The 16243-nt window shown below is 35.3% G+C and overlaps 5 protein-coding genes across 7 annotated transcripts in view; 2 read left to right on the top strand and 3 right to left on the bottom strand.

Moving 5' to 3' along the window:
- The window catches only part of LOC144844887 (monomeric sarcosine oxidase-like), a 47270-nt gene extending 40314 nt beyond the window's left edge, over positions 1-6956 (bottom strand). Inside the window, exon 1 of one of the 2 annotated variants that reach the window (XM_078701999.1) lies at positions 6819-6956. The gene's annotated coding sequence lies outside the window, so the exon portion shown is untranslated. The remainder of the gene's footprint in view (positions 1-6818) is intronic. The other variant, XM_078702003.1, reaches the window with a different exon arrangement.
- LOC144844692 (uncharacterized) overlaps positions 1-16243 on the bottom strand; it is a 276862-nt gene that overhangs the window by 76641 nt on the left and 183978 nt on the right. The gene's annotated exons all lie outside the window — the stretch shown is intronic.
- The window catches only part of LOC144845189 (uncharacterized), a 141371-nt gene that overhangs the window by 44810 nt on the left and 80318 nt on the right, over positions 1-16243 (top strand). The window lies entirely within an intron of this gene.
- The window catches only part of LOC144844465 (outer dynein arm-docking complex subunit 2-like), a 118502-nt gene that overhangs the window by 74186 nt on the left and 28073 nt on the right, over positions 1-16243 (bottom strand). The gene's annotated exons all lie outside the window — the stretch shown is intronic.
- LOC144844928 (uncharacterized) overlaps positions 11289-16243 on the top strand; it is a 42602-nt gene continuing 37647 nt past the window's right edge. Inside the window, exon 1 of the mRNA XM_078702045.1 lies at positions 11289-11395. The gene's annotated coding sequence lies outside the window, so the exon portion shown is untranslated. The remainder of the gene's footprint in view (positions 11396-16243) is intronic.

The raw sequence follows: 16243 nt of genomic DNA, 5'->3' as shown, positions 1-16243 counted from the left end.
AGTGAGTTGAGGAAGCCTTTTTCCTACTACCAAATTGACGAGAATCTAATTTACCCTTAATATCTTCAAGAATCCACTTAACAATAAAAGATTCAAATACCCTGGCAAGAATATAGGTAAGGGAAATAGGTCTAAGGTCAGAGACAGAACTAGCATTCACAGTTTTAGGAATGGGAACTGCAGTAGCCCTTTTCCAAAGGTCGGGGAAAACACCATCCTTCAATGCATGATTGAAGATATCCGCAACAGGCTCAGCAAGTTCAGGAGCAAAATCTCGATATAATTTAATAGGGGGTTCATCTGGATGGCCAGCTTTGTTAGGCTAACCCAATCTGTTCCGAATTGGTTAAGGTTGACCTTTAACAGGTCCGATACGGTGCGGATATGACGTTCAACTTGTAAACTACCGTGATTATGGACGCTGATGATTTTCCTATCAATGTTAAGGGTGTTACATAAGAGTGTTAATAATTTTCCTGTAAGGGAGGTTGCTGCATCTGAAATAAGACGAGATGGGGGTCCAAAAATACTGATTACCTTTTGAATTAGTGCTTCACAAATTGTTTCGGCATCAATGGATTTCAAAGGTACACAAATCAAAAATCTAGTAATTTCATCACATACTACCATAATATGTTTAAAACCTGAAGGTGATGTTGGCATACTCTTGAAATCTAGACTAAGTGTATGAAAGGGACGGTAAGTTGCTGGTACTCGATCGTGTAAAGGACGTAATTTATCGGTTTTGGGACGAAATTGTTGACATCTAAGACACGCTTGAGTATAATTGTTGACTTTCTCGAACATAAGGGGCATGTAAAATAATTTCCTAATAGTGAGGTAAGTACGCATCGTACCTTGGTGGCTACTTAACAAATTGTCGTGATACTGAGAAATGATAGTCTCGGCTAAGTTTTCAGGAACAGCTAATTGCAATACAAATTCTCCACCTTTATCTTGGAAAAATAAACGGAATAGTAAACCGTTGCACAATATGTACTGCTCTGACTTATTCTGAACTGCACGAGCTGCTTTCTTATCAGCTGGAAGGATATCATGAGCTAAATAATCGTAAACTGGCTTAAAAAATGGTGAAGTTTCTTGTTCAACACGTAATTGTTTAACATCTACTGGGAGGTTATAATCTCTAATTATCTTTCTTTGAATAACATCCATTAATCTATCCAAGTCTTGTTGTTTTGGGATGTGTGCTGATTTAAATTCAGTTATGTTGGGTACTAGTGGTTTGGGCGATGTATACAATTCAACTGGTACATTTCGATGTGTAGTATCTTTACTTTGCTTATTATTTTTGTCTACTAGTCTTTCCTCTGGGGGTTGTCGAATGTTTACGTTACGTATTGGGGGTGGCGTTACGGTAGGTGTTGATCGATTTGCGTTTGTTTGTTGTCTCGTGATTATCTGTGGTGTAGCGGTAGGTTGAGGTGTAGGTCGCGTGTTTGTTGTCACTGGATTTTGATTAATGACAGGCGTTTGTACTTGTTTGGATTTATGTAGGTCAGGTATATTTATTCCCATTTTCTTAGCGTAAGACCTTGTTACTGGTCTGCTACTAGTAGATGTGTTTGTAGTCGGGTTAAGAGATTCAGTCTCTGTAATATTAAATGCAATGGGTACAACTTGATCAATTTCGGAATCGTCGTCACGAGGGGCTCGGGAGAGAAAATCTGCTAAAACTAATTCAGTTCCTTTCTTATAACCAATTTGGAAAATGTATCCGGATAATCGTAGTATTAGTTTCTGTAAACGGGGTGTACATGGCTGATCTTTTGAATTCCAAATTTGTACAATTGCTGAGTGGTCTACGAATGCATCAAATTCGCAACCCTAATAGTAAGTGTCGAAATGCTGAAACATTAATGTAAAGTCCGAATAACTCTAATTCTGTGACGCTATATCGTTGACAGGCTTGTGGTAAGATTTTGGAATAATAACCTATTATGTGTTCTTTGCCGTTTACTGTTTGTGTTAAATATGAACCTGTTGCGGTTCTTGAAGTGTCGCTATATAGCGTAAATCTACCTTCTTTTCTAGGCATTTGAAGAGTAGGTGGTTTAACCATTAATTGTTTAATTTCGTCAAATGCTTTCTGGTGTTCAGTAGACCAAACAAATTTTCGGCGTTTACTTGCGAGTGTATGTAACGGACGTAAAATTGATTGTATTTGAGGGAAAAAATGGGATACATAATTTACTGCACCAATAAATCGTTTAGTTTCTTTATGGGTTCGTGGGACTGGCAAATTTCGGATAGCTGCACACCTGTCGCCTAATGGTGTGATACATGCGTGTCCTGAAGAATTAATCAGGATGGTGTGTCCCATATATTGCACTTTATTCTTAAATAACTTACATTTCTTTGGACAAATTCTAAAACCATTTGATTGTAGGGCTTGTAAAACGGAAACAAGGTGCTGCTTATGAGCAAATTTGTCTTGGCTAAATAAAATAATGTCATCATGATGGGCGATACAGAATTCTCTAGAATTTGGGATTTCATTTAAAATTTCGTCAATCTTTGCTTGAAATATACCTGGCGAAACGTTTAATCCTTGTGCTAATCTCTTATAGTAATAATGCTTTCCACCATGATATGAAGCTATACCTGTATATTGTTGGGCATGTTCGGCTAATGGTACACAGTGAAACGCTGATTTCAAGTCAATTACGCTAAGAATCTGTGCATTAGCGTTACCTATTGTTTTCAAAGTTTCGGCTAATAAGGGGAATGGGTGATTAATACGTTTTATCCTGGAATTTAGATAGCGGAAGTCTGTGACAACTCTTTTATCCTTTGAATTTTTCTTTGAAACAAGAAGGACAGGGGAAGTATACGATTGGTGTCCTACTGCTAAGATTCCTAGTTTGACTAATTTGTTCAATTCGGCCTCAATAACATGTTTGTCTTTGTCTGTCGCGAAGTATGGTCGAATAAAAAATGGTTCATCATTAGAGAGGTGTATGTCAGCTTTGAAGTTTGGGCAGCTAGATAGTTCGCCATATAGTGAAAATGCATTTCTGTTTTGTTGTAATGTTTTATATAGATCTTCTTTTTCTCTATGTGTTAAAACGCTGTCTGTTAAATCAACTTGTTTTCTGATTATTTCTTCCTCGGTGAAAGATAGCAATGGGTCTGTACGTTCTAAATGTGGGTACTTGTTTGCGTTGTCATTGGTTAACCTTATTCTATCAATTGGTAGGTCGTTAGTAACTGTTACAAGGTTGGTTAAATGAAGGCTCGCGATAGGTTGATGTGTATTAAGGGATACGTTTCTGTTTGTGTTGTTAGTGATATCAATGTTGGTTTCTCCTCTATGTAATTTTACTAACATATTCGATGGACAAAGTTTAGAAATATGGTTAGTTGCATGTAGAACAACATCAGAATTGCGTACGAAGGCGGGAACCCTTCCTTTTAATTTAACTGTTTTAGTATCACCGGGTTTAAGAAAAATCTTGTGTACTGGACGAAAGCTAAAAATCTTTGGTCTAATGCGAAATGTATTTTCTTTAAAATTTAAAGTACCGTCGAGTTCAGACAATGTTTCGGTTCCAAGTATCAGGTCAATACCTGTCAAATTTTTAACGATTAATGCTGAAATTTTAAATTTGTGTCCTTGGATAAATAATTCGAATTGCACTAAGTGGTTGGCATATAAGAAGTCACCGTTACCTAATCGAAATTTAGTTGTGTTCACTTTAACTGGCTTTAGACGCGATAAATAACGTGAGGAATTAACGTAAGATTGTGAGATTATAGTTCTAGTTGAACCACTGTCAAATAAAGTTAAAACATTTCTACCGTCTGGTAAATTTCCTTTAACGTAATTTCTGTCGTTAAGTAACAAGTCAATCTTATCTGAATTCCCTAAGTATTTTGCCTTAAAATTGTTGTTTTTAGTATGGGGGGCCAGATTATAGGCGGCATCTAGTCCCCTTTTTAAAAATCCTGCTGGTGGCTAGGGTAATAATTGTTTGACTGTTGGTATGGGTATGGCGGGGGATAATTTCCGTAAGAACGGTTTTGTTGGCAGTGCCTTGCTATGTGGCCTGACTTCCCGCAGTAATAACAGGTTGGGGGAGGTTGTCTATTATTATATCTTGGGGTTTGGAATCGGGGTTTGTAGGGACTTGGGCTTCGGTTTCGTCTTGGGATATAATTTCGGGTGGGGGAACGTGAGCGTCGAGTATCATCATTAAGGGATCGTTTTGTTGTGGCCATATCTAACTTAAGAGAATTTATCTCATGTTGGAGCGATTCGAGACTATTATCTGTTTCCTTTTTGATGTTGAATGAAACTTCCCGTGTGGGATCATCGACGGAAAGGTCAAAGTAGTTTTGTGCGCTATTTACGATATTATCAATAGTGGCATCGATTGGGGTGGACATGGCAACTGCTGCTCTGCATTTTGGTGGAAGGGTCGAAATAAATTTATTTTTGATCTGCTGGTCAGCGTAACCAATTCTGTCTGCGGCTTGTTTGATTTTGGTTAAGTGTTTTCGGCGTTGTCGCCGGTATTATAAGTAATAGTATCGTATTCTCTTATGTGAGCATAGATTGATTTGTTTTTACTGAACCTGTTAATGAATTGGGTTTTTAAGGATTCTAGGGAATCGAACTGCTTTCCTTCTATCCACAGTCTAGCTTGGCCTTGAAGGCTACGTTTGAATATACTTATGACATTAAGTAATTGGGCATTATTCGCAGGGTTTTCTAAAGTGTGGGCTTCAAGGTAATCGGTGAATGATAAGTAGTGTGCACTACATTGATCGTGATCGGTGATGGAACCATCGTATCTTTTGGGCAGAAAATCCGTTTGTCTTAAATGGGGCACGGGATGAGGATGGACGGGCTCATTTACAATTACTTCGTTATCAACGTCAACCATACTTTATAATTTTATTAATCAAAATTTCAAAAACAATTTAGTGTATATATATGTAAACTCGCACTCCTCAATCAAGGTTACAAATCAAAAAATCAAAATGGCTTTGACTTACCCCAATGCTTCGGATCCAATTAAAACGAATTAAAGGAAATGCAAAAAGTGTTCAACAATGTTCAAATGTTCAAACAACGAATTAAAGAAATGTTAAAAGTGCTCATCAATGTTCAAATTTTCAAACAACGAATTCAAAAAATGCGAAAGGTGTTCATCAATGTTCAAAATGGTCGAAAAGAAGTAAATGTTAAAAAAAACGATCGAAAAAAAAACGGCGTGAAGTTGAAAGTGTCCAAACGAAACAGTTCTTGTCCGCTTGCTTCTGTTTTCCGTTTTGATTCTTCTTGTGTCTTCCTCGATTATCTTCTTTGTCTTCATCCAACGGTTATACGAAATTTAAAAATTCTGCTTTTCTTGATCCAGTTAAAATGCTGTCTTGAAAAAAAATTCTGCTTCTCTTGATCCAGTTAAAATGATGTCTTGAAAAAATTCTGCTTGTCTCGTTTCAGTTAAATGCTTAATTGAAAAAAAACTCTGCTTGTCTTCGTGTAATTTTCGGTTTTCTCCTATCAAACAATTATCTGACTGGTGGCTGGTTTTCTTCGTCTTCGTCTCTTGTTCTGTTTCAAGAAATTATCTCTTGCTTTTATTTTCTGCTTCTTGTCTTTATGTTAATTTTCTTGTAAATTTTGGTTTCCTCGCTCTGTTCCTTAATTTGGGTCTTCCACCATGTAATATAATGTTGTTATGAGGTACTTTGTAAGGAAGACTCTTTACTCGCTTTGCTGTCGTAACATATATTATTTATTTAGAATATACTTGATACAATAATAATGATATGGATGCAGCTAACTAACTGACTAAGGAACAGAGGATTAGTGATGCTGGCTGTAAGGTGTGTGCTCCGTGAAGTGGCTGTAAGGTGTTCTTCTGAAGAAGTGGCTGTGAGGTGTGTCTGGGCTCTTCTGAAACTTGGGAGTATATTGGCTTCGGTTCATTTACATATGTCACTACGTAATCTGTGAGGGTAACGATTGGTTCTAAGTTGATCCAGGGGTGTTTAAGTGGGAGTGATTAACGGTATAATAAGGTATTTCAATGATGAATAACACTGTCAAATCTGTACTTAAATAGTGTCAATCTCTCCTGGTTTAACGATGGGATAGGTCAAATGTTAAACTAAGTGTTTTCTTTAGGGATTCTATTATAAACTAATGGTCATTAAAAAACATCTGGACAAACTCTCCTCTGGACTTTCTGGGTCAAATTTGTGAACTCAAATACAAATACAAAGGTTGATAGAAATTATAAAAGTATATCATTACATTACACTATTCTATATGTTTATTTCTTGTAATTTTGTATTTTTAGGTGTCAGTGGGTTTCCTGCTGCTGTAGTGTTAATTATCAATGGTATTGTAGTTACTGTAGTTGAATTGTTTTGACATGTTGACCTACGTCGACTTTTTATTGTAATTGTTATTTTCTATATCATGTTTTTTTTTTGTATATTTCTTTTGGATGCACCTTCCATTTGGTCGAGTGCCACTGTTGTAAAAGTGTAATCTCCAAATAAATTATTAATATTAACGTAAACTTTCTTACAATCTGTTGAAAACTAGAAAAAAATACAACAAAACAGCATTTAATAAAATAAAACGTACAATATTGTCAACACACACTGAGTAGGCCTAGCCTAGGCCTAGGCTATATGGCCTCAATAAAATTCGAATGGCTAGGTTTAGCGGGTTAGCCTAGGCTAGCTAGTAGTAGGCCTAGCCTAGTAGTAGTAGGCTAGGGCAAATGCTCGTTAAAAACTATCAAATAACAAATAAACAAGTAACAAAATCTCACCACAATTGGCTAGTGTCATAACAAACGTCTTGGGGAGAGATGAGGATCTCCAAATCACAACATACGCGTTAAAATTGAATCAAACTACAATAATAACAAACTACTATTTATCAACTGTAAGTTTTATAATGCTTGAGGTCGAGTAAGCAAGCCCCGTCAACAACAACAATGTCTAGTACAGACCAGAAAAATATTGGGCCGTTATAAATATGATATAATATAACGTCACAATGGTTTGTAGGTCTTAAATGTATGAAATCATAACTATACTTTTTACTCTACCCGATAATAAAAAAAATTGGGGGTCGACGAAACTTGATCCGAGTTATTTTAATTTTAACAAGGCCCCAACAGCCATTAAGTCGCGTGCTACAATGCATAGTGATACCGGACCGACAGACAGACAGACAGACAGACCAACCGATCGACATAGTGAACTATAGAGTCGCTTCCACGCGACTAAAAATGCCTTATTTTTACAATTTTTAGCACTTTTGTGCAATTAATTTACGCATTTTGTCATATATAACGTGCTCGTATAGCGCTATTTAAAGTCAGAATCAACTCAAATTTGGTAAATGTACAAAGGAACGTGAGTGGAATAAAAATTTGTACAAAAAATAGTATCTTTACATTTCTTAAGTATCGCGCGCGCAAATACAAGTTTTTGCGCAGTAATTTTTTGAAGCTCGCAATGACATAAAATCATGCTCTAATTGATCAAAACGTTATTTAAGCATTTTAAATTTTGCGCGATTTTATGCGCGTGACCCTTGTGTATGCGCACATTTTTATTTTTACCCATGACCTGAAGTTTAAAGATGTATTGTCCCTTGAAACACAAAAAAATGAAGGTCAAAATATTCTAAATTTAAATTGGCCATATCAAAGTAATATTAAAGTTATTCACTTTAAGTCGAAAATTCGAGTCAAAAACAACAATTTTACGTAATTAAAAGCTAAATTAATTTGATAACATTTCGTGTGGAAAATCGTCGCGAGCGAAAGTAAACAAAGATTTCAAACCACGAGTATACATTATGCATGATGCTAATTAGGATTGTTTACAACTCTTAACGGTTGAGAAGGTGTTTTCACACAGATCGCGAGGAAGTTTTATGAGTATGCATACAGAGTAGCCAAATAAGCGCGTTGCATTATGAGGTATGTTTTGATTGAAAACTTTGACTGGAAGTCAAAGTTATTTTTTTAACAAAAAAACGTCTGTATTTCAGTTAAATGATTTTTTTTTCGACTAATTTTTGGTGAAAGTTAATAACTATTATGATACTTCAAAATGACCCACTTTTTTTCGAAATCTTTTATTTTTTATTTTTTTGGAATTTGACAAAGGGACAATACCGTACATCTTTAAGTAAATTGAATTTAACTGATATGTGATGAAAAGTTACGGAGATATGATTAATAATGTGATTTTACAAAGGCGTATAAATGAATTCACGGATGAGTGATCACGCTGAAAAGCTTATTTTTTAGGAGATTTTATTATTTGAAAGATATTGTGAAAATTTGGTGATCATTAAAACTTAAGTTTTTGAGATATCTGTTCATCATCATCAGCCGTCGTCAGTCCACTGCTGGATGAAAGCCTCAGCATGTTTGATCTCTAGCTGCTCCCTGCCACTGCACTGTACCCCAATACTTGTCTATTTCATCTCGCCATCTCACTCTTTGTCTTCCTCTATTTCTCCTCCCGTCCATGGTCTCCATTATGTCATTAGTGAAGTCCATCTATTGTCTGTTCTCTTACTACTGATATGTCCACTGATTTGCTCTCCCAGGACAACAATGTCATCTGCAAACCTCAGATGATTACATTTTTCTCCATTGATATCCACTCCTTTATCCTCCCACTCCAGTGAGCGAAATATGCCTTCCAAACAAGCTGTAAACAGTTTAGGCGAAATTGTATCGCCTTGTCGGACACCCTTCTTTATGTGGATTTTCTCGCTTGGTTTGTGCATCTTAACTGTGTAGTGCAGTTGGTGTAGATGTCCTTGAGTAGGTTAATGTACTTATGATGAATTCCCTGATCTTGCATAGCTTTTAGAGAACTGACTGTGTCTCCACTTGCCTTTTCATAGTCTATGAAGGCCATACAAATTGGTTTGTTGTATTCTTGGCGTTTTCTTTGAGCTGGTTCAGTGTATGAATATGATCCATGGTAGAAAAACCACTCCTAAACCCTGCTTGTTCTCTGGGTTGGTGGCTATCAAGTGAATTTTTATATATATCTGTTACTGTTATATAAAAAATCACCTAATTATTTACATATCTACGGACGGACGTACCACCATTTTCAAAACTCTTTTCAATAGTGTTCTAGCAACCGGGAAGTTTGAACTTTCGAATTCGTAAGCAACAGTGGAGTTGATTTTCAAACTTTTCAATCGGACGGTATCTAAAACTTAAAATAAAAATATAAAATATAGTGTAAAATGTTTTGTTAAAATGCATTATTTCAATCCTTTACATATCAATGGATTTAAAACAAATTAAATGAGATTTCAATTGCAGCTTTTGTATATATTTTATATGCGTTTGACAAGTTTTCTCGGTTGGAATATGTTAATCAGCAGCAGGGTACTATTGCTAGTAGTATTTACATACGAATGAAGTCTTATGTCAATCGTCTTCTCACTATTATTAACAATTTATGTGTAAATTGAAAAGTTCACAAGCATAAGAGTTGCCAATTATTTCTATATGTGAAATAAAATTTTTAATTGCAAGCAATTTGAAAAAGTGTTCGCCCAGTCCACCACAATGTTCATTTATAATTTAGGCCTACAGTATTTGTCAGTGTGTATACTATTTTCTCAAATTACACCCATATTCATAAGATTAAACGAAAAAGACAACCTGTTAACATCTAAGCAATTATTCCATTATTATATCATTTTGAACTCAATTTTGCATCAAATTTAAACATCGTCATTCGCTTCAGGCCTATTGTATCATCAGAGGTAGGATATTGTAGATAAGTAGTATTATCAACAATATTGTTAGTTCCTAAACCTATGCTAAAGTTCTATGTCATTTTGAGAAAACTCTGAACCGTTTAACCTTAGTTTTTCTTCTTCCCATACTAGACTCCGTACACATGCATCACTTCCCTTGCATATCTAATAAAATAAGGATATAAATAATTGTTTCTGAAACCTTTAGTAATAAAATATAAAAAAGCGAAACCATCTATAAGAAGCTATTTAAATGAGCTGTGATGCAGTTGCTCGAGTCACTTTTGGGAAATAAAAATAAATAAAAAATGAATAAGATAAGAATTGCATATTCTTTCTTTTCAAAGTCGCATTTCTGAAACGTTGTTAAATAATTGCGAACCAAGTACTGTAAGTGACTGAAAGTACTACAGAAATATTATTCAAGCCTATCTGTTCATAAACATTATTATGTGTTTTTTTTTTCCATCTGAAGTTGATATCAAAGAAATCAAATGCCATAAACATCTTTCAGCCTACGTGTCAACGCAAATGTAATAACTTTATACGGTACGACACTGTTATATGATATTCAGTAAAATCTAACTCCTAATAATCAATTAACGGTCGTAACATTAATGTTGCAGATGGAATACTCGATCTTACTATATTCTGTGTGAATATTCTGTGAGAATGCTAATTGGTCGGTAATTTTCCATTCGAGTCCGGTTCTTTTTCTTTTTGTGGAGAGGGATTGGCAACTTTCATAGAGTCCGGAACTTCATTGTTGGAAGTAGAAAGCTTAATAAGATGGGTAATAATTGGCGCCAGCAGTTTAAAAGAATATTAATGTTAGAAGGTAAAACAGACACAGTACTAAAAATACCACTGCAAGTTTGCAGATGCAACACCAGTAAAATAAACATTAAAAGTGATTGGCGACTTCAGTATCATAAGCTTCAATGATTATTTAGTTTTAGACTCAATCCCTTTGTGAGAAACCAAAAGTTTCCATAGATTTTTTGGGTTATCTTTATTTTCTTCAAGCTTATCTTTAAAAAAAGATGACTTGGGGTATGATGTTGGGGTATGTGGGTCATTACGACCCTAGGGAATATGAACAGTACTATAGTTTTTTTAAATAAAATAATTGATGAATCATTTTCTTATTATTAAATAGAATATCAATAAAAAAGGCATCATTTAATGAAAAAAAAACAATAATTAAAACTGTTACGTTAAAAAGTCGAGTGGCGTTTTTTGTAAGAAATGTTTCTTGTTATATCTTTCTTATCGGACGACACAGCTACATACAGGAGGAGGGCAGTGAGGAGCAGAGAAGTTTTTTGTGTGCTATTGTTGGATAAGAGGTGCCGCCCTCATTGGACGTTTGACGTCAGTATATGATGACGCTAAACAGTACTTGCAAATTATGAATATTCAATTTTACACGTTTTATACGTCACACACGCTGTGTCGTTCCATAATAATATTATTACACACTACTATATTGTGTTTTTATATTAAAAGCCTGTTTTCATTCATCTTTGTTTACCAACATTACTATCAATCATGTCGTAGTATTTCCCGCGGACTTCCTAAAGACAAATACTGATGGTAAAGTATGGTTTTGTATTACAATACTAACTAGCTATGCTTAGTTAAAGTCGAATAATGTGCATGTATGTGTGTATTTGTGTGTGTTACTGTTCTGCCTTTCTTGTTGTGCTAGTGCTAGCTAGGCTAGAGTTGTTGTATGCCTACTCTATAGGTAACCGATCATTTCGGTCGGGATTCAAATTCGGTCGTGGTGTTGGTTCAGGGACGATTCGGCCCTGAGACGATTCGGCCCGGGATTATTCCACTTTGTGGGCCGAAACGTCTCACTTTAGACCAAATTCATATTCATTTTTTTGGGTATTTATCAAGTTTTTAAAGGTGTTTAACAATCCGTATTTATTGATATTGACAATGTTGATATAATATATATAATAAATTACTAAAAAAACGTAATTTTATATTCAATTTATTACTTCGAAAACCTTGTTTATTTCGTGCATTCGCCAAGCGGCCAACAGAGGGCGTAACTTGTTTACATCGTTCGCGTGACTAAAAAATGATCATTTTCGACAATGTTTTCAAAATGTTTGCTTTATTGCATCTTTATCCCTAGTAGTACTACCCCATAGTCTCTCTGAAAATAAAGTTTGGGGAAAAAAGCTTATTTTATGATTATAAAATGCATCAAAGCCGATAAATTTAAGTGTGCCGAATCGTCTCAGGGCCGAATAGTCCCGGGCCGAATCGTCCCAGGGCCGAATCGTCCCGGGCCGAATCGTTTTAGGGCCGAATCGTCCCGTTACCGTGGTGTTATGAATTTCGGTCGCAGCATTGGTATGTAAATTAGCTGTATAATAGTATAGTATGGAGCCAATATAACGGCCAGGGAGTGTCGCTTCTGAGTACTACCTACAGAGTATTTAATATTACGTTTTTATAATTAATTTGAAAATGTATGATGGATGTTGGTAACTAATAAAGGCTAAGCCTACTACTAGTACTAAAGGTGACCTGAAGTGAAAATAAACCAAATCTGAATACTGTAAGTGTATGTACTATCATGTTGGACATATTGACTATCGTTATGCGACCACATTTTTATTTTACTTTCACTAATTAACAAAGAAATTTGGCGCTACAACATGTGACATAATCAATAAATAAGGTCCATGAGCAATGTTTACATGCTGAAGATGAATGCAGGCCAGGGTTCTTCTGAGCCTGAACGAACATTTGTAAGTGATTAAGAGGATAAAAGTGACGATGATTGTAGCCTAATTTATAATGAGTTTGATTTTGGATGATAAGACAGGAGATAATGCCAACAAGTGTGCACGCACTGAAAATGTCACGGTGTGAAATTGGATGTTTTACTGCTAATTAATAGTATTAGTAATAAGAATTACAATATTTTTAATTAATTTACTATTTAATGAAAACAATAAATATAATTATTAACAATATCACATCCTCAACCTAAACAGCATTAATAAATACTGTAATGCGTTAAATCCATGTCCAATCAGATGTCTTCTTTGCTAATTACCTGATAAATTAATGAAAACTCATTTTGCTAGAGCTTCCTAAATAATTTTGACAAAAACTCGTATGATTCTCCTGGTTCCCCATGCTCGAGCTCTGTGTAAATCGTATGGTGTTGCGAACTACTGCACAAGCCCCGGTTGGTGTAGAGGGCATTGTTTTTTTTACGGTAATCAAGCATGCAGTAGAGTCCAACAAGGAAGAATGTACACGGCGAGAGCATGTGCAGAACGTGACGATTGGGGCGATGATAACCTTGGGTTGGAAAATTTTAGAGCTGTCAACCGCATATTTTTAAACTTTAATAGACTATGTATTTTGTTACAAAATAATGTATTACAGCACCTAGATCAAATTAATGGGTGGGTTTATACCCGAGTGCCTCATTTTGCATGAAAATTAGTCAAAAGTCGAAGGTGGGCTTATACCCGATGATGGGCTTATACCCGCGTAAGTACGGTATCTATATATAAATTTACGTAAGGGTAAAATTCGTTAAATTGCGCGTTACTTCTAGAATGTTTACTCGATGGTATATAAAGTTGGTTCGTACTTTCAGTGCTGATTACTAATTAAATTGAGTTTAAAGATAATTAGTTATTAGAGAGGTTTCGCAATCTTACGAATACGATAACGAACACGATAACACGTATTCGTTTTCGTAAGCCAGTAAAAACCTGTTTCGCATGCCAACGAAATATTGAGGGCGCCGTCCAAAATATGACTGCGGTAAATTTGAGCGAAGCGCAGGTACGTGTTGCTTGGTGCTTGGCTACCTAGGCCTAGCGTAACATCAAAGCGAGTGAGGACTTTAAAAACTGCTATTTATCAAAATTGACCTGGCATTTTAGTAAATTACTTTAGTAAATTATTTTCAATAAATCTATAATTATATTATAGTAATCATGAATCATTCCTGATTCAAATGCAAAATGTGCAAAATAGATCAAAAACTATACTCGTTTTGTAGTTACGAATATGACTGGTGATATTCGTCAACACGAATACGCTTTACGAATATGAAATGGGTATCAGCTCAAAAGTTTCACAAATGTGTTACGTATCCGTTTTCGTTATCGTATTCGTAAGGTTGCGAAACCTCCCTATTGACAATTAAAACGAATTTAGGTTGAACGATTTGCCCCAAATAGGGTGTTTTCCGATCGTGGTATTTACACTGTCTAATGGATGTCCACAATACCCGCACACATTTATTCAAGGATGCTTCGCATTTACCTATCTCCTCCTACGATAATTGTTTTTAATAGGTGAAAACCGGTTAAACAGCTCGAGTACAGCCTCATAATGTTGAAGACAGGCCGATTTTCTTTAACAAATAAAATACTAGGATAGATTTAATATACAGTAATGTTTAGATTTGCGATAAATGGAACATTCCAATCTCTGTTCCACAAGTGTCTATTCCTTCAGGCATCGTAAAGGAACTGGTACACTCATAACAGAAATTCCATCCATTTTTTTTTCAATCTGTGCTGCAGAGGTTGGATATAGGTTTTTTTTTTAAACGGATAATTAGCTAGCGTTTTCAGTCGCCGTCTATTAATTATGTACAAATTATTGCAGTTAAACTGGTTCTTTTAGTTGTTCACACGACCGATCGTGAATTTATGACATAATGGGCCATGCTAAGTGTGTAGATCCTTAATTTTATGAACGAAGGCTGGCGTCCTAATGATAAGACCCAGGCCATAACCTGTATTATTAAAAGCTTTGACTGAAAATCACTTTACTACATTCTCAGAAAATCATCGCAAGATTCTCGGCCATGGTTTTGGGTAAACTTTTGCAGTGTTATGACATCATTCGTCCACTCAAAAATATGTACGCCGCTTACATAACTCTACCTTAACGCCGTGAGTCTGAACATACCAAAAGAAATATTAGATACAGTATACAGAAAAAAATTGTTTTTCTGTTTATAGAATTTCAATATCTCTGATGTAAGCAACTGCCAGGTACAGCTCTTATCAATAAATTGTTTATTTTTCAATATCACTGGAAGTGAACTTTGCCTGTCATTGTTTGTTACCCTTCCAATTATCACATTAAAAAAATGGATCAAAACCAAAGTTGCCTATTACACCCATACATTTTCATACAGAAATAGAAATAATATTTATAGGCCTACAGAATACTGAAAATGATCTGAAAAATTGAGATCCCTCTGCATTTCTGAAAGTCACAAATTATTAGTTACTAGAGGGTGAGCTTGCTTCGCTCGCTCCCCCTCTAGGAAGTGTAGATGATGGTTCTCTGAATGATAATGAAAAGGTTTCAAAAGGACGTTCTGGCCTGGACGTTTTTTTTTTCTGGTCGGTTACCATTATGGAAATGCTTGATATTCGTAAAACTAAACCTACTCTCTTTTACAGTGTCATAGATGATTAATAACATTTTAAAGTATAATGTTTATTGTTTGGGCCCTTATAGGGTGGAGGTGGGGAGGCGGAGTTTATTTGAGGGAGGTGCTTATTCGAGGGATATGTTTAATTTTGTTAGTTTTAATAATATGATAACATTTATAATCAAATCAAACCCGGAACTAACTTTACCGGCGACGCTTAAAAATCTACCGATGAAACCAAACATTTCGTTTTAAAACAAACAATTTATCGTAATAGTAATAACTAATGTTATCAAATCTACGTTTCGCGGTACATCTGATAATAGATGAGGTACAGTAGCTATCCAAGGCGGAGATCTTTCCCGAGGTTTTTCATTGTGCTCGCCTATGTCAGAATTAAGCATAATTTATATATACTAGATGGTACACTCGTTTTGCTTGCGTACCATCTAGGTCGTGCCCACAGATGGTTCTCAAATACACAGTAATTTCAGCGTAAGAAAACTGGCGATTTCAAATGTACACATTATACATGTCGTTTACAGGAACAAATAAATAGACACGATGATTTATGTAGTCAACTAAAATTAGCACCCTGAGAATTACCTCCGAAAGAGAAACTTGTCACAAAATGAGTCCAAATTTTGGAGTCAAATTTAAACAAACCCAATTTGTGTTTTGTATTGTATGTAATGTTAGGGTTGAGGGTTGGTGAACAGGATGGGTGTAAAGACCATTTTTAAATATATTCTTTATCCGTAACAAAATAATTTTTTTGGTTTTATAAATAATACTGTATACCACTAAACACAGTAAAACATTTACGATTTAATACTTTAAATACTCGATTGAAATAGTGAAGTTACACCACTACGACTTTTACATTTTTTGTAATTATTAATTGATACCAAATTGTTCCCGTATGTAAATTTATATAAACTTTAAGAAAATGTTTGCCCATCTCTTGTAAGCACCTCTTATAAGATACTTGATCCGGA

This window comes from Antedon bifida, chromosome 1 (genome assembly GCF_963402885.1).
Source record: "Antedon bifida chromosome 1, ecAntBifi1.1, whole genome shotgun sequence".
In the NCBI taxonomy this organism is placed as follows: Eukaryota; Metazoa; Echinodermata; class Crinoidea; order Comatulida; family Antedonidae; genus Antedon; species Antedon bifida.
The sequence above is the reverse complement of the archived record's forward strand: the minus strand, read 5'-3'. Positions and strand labels throughout refer to the sequence as shown.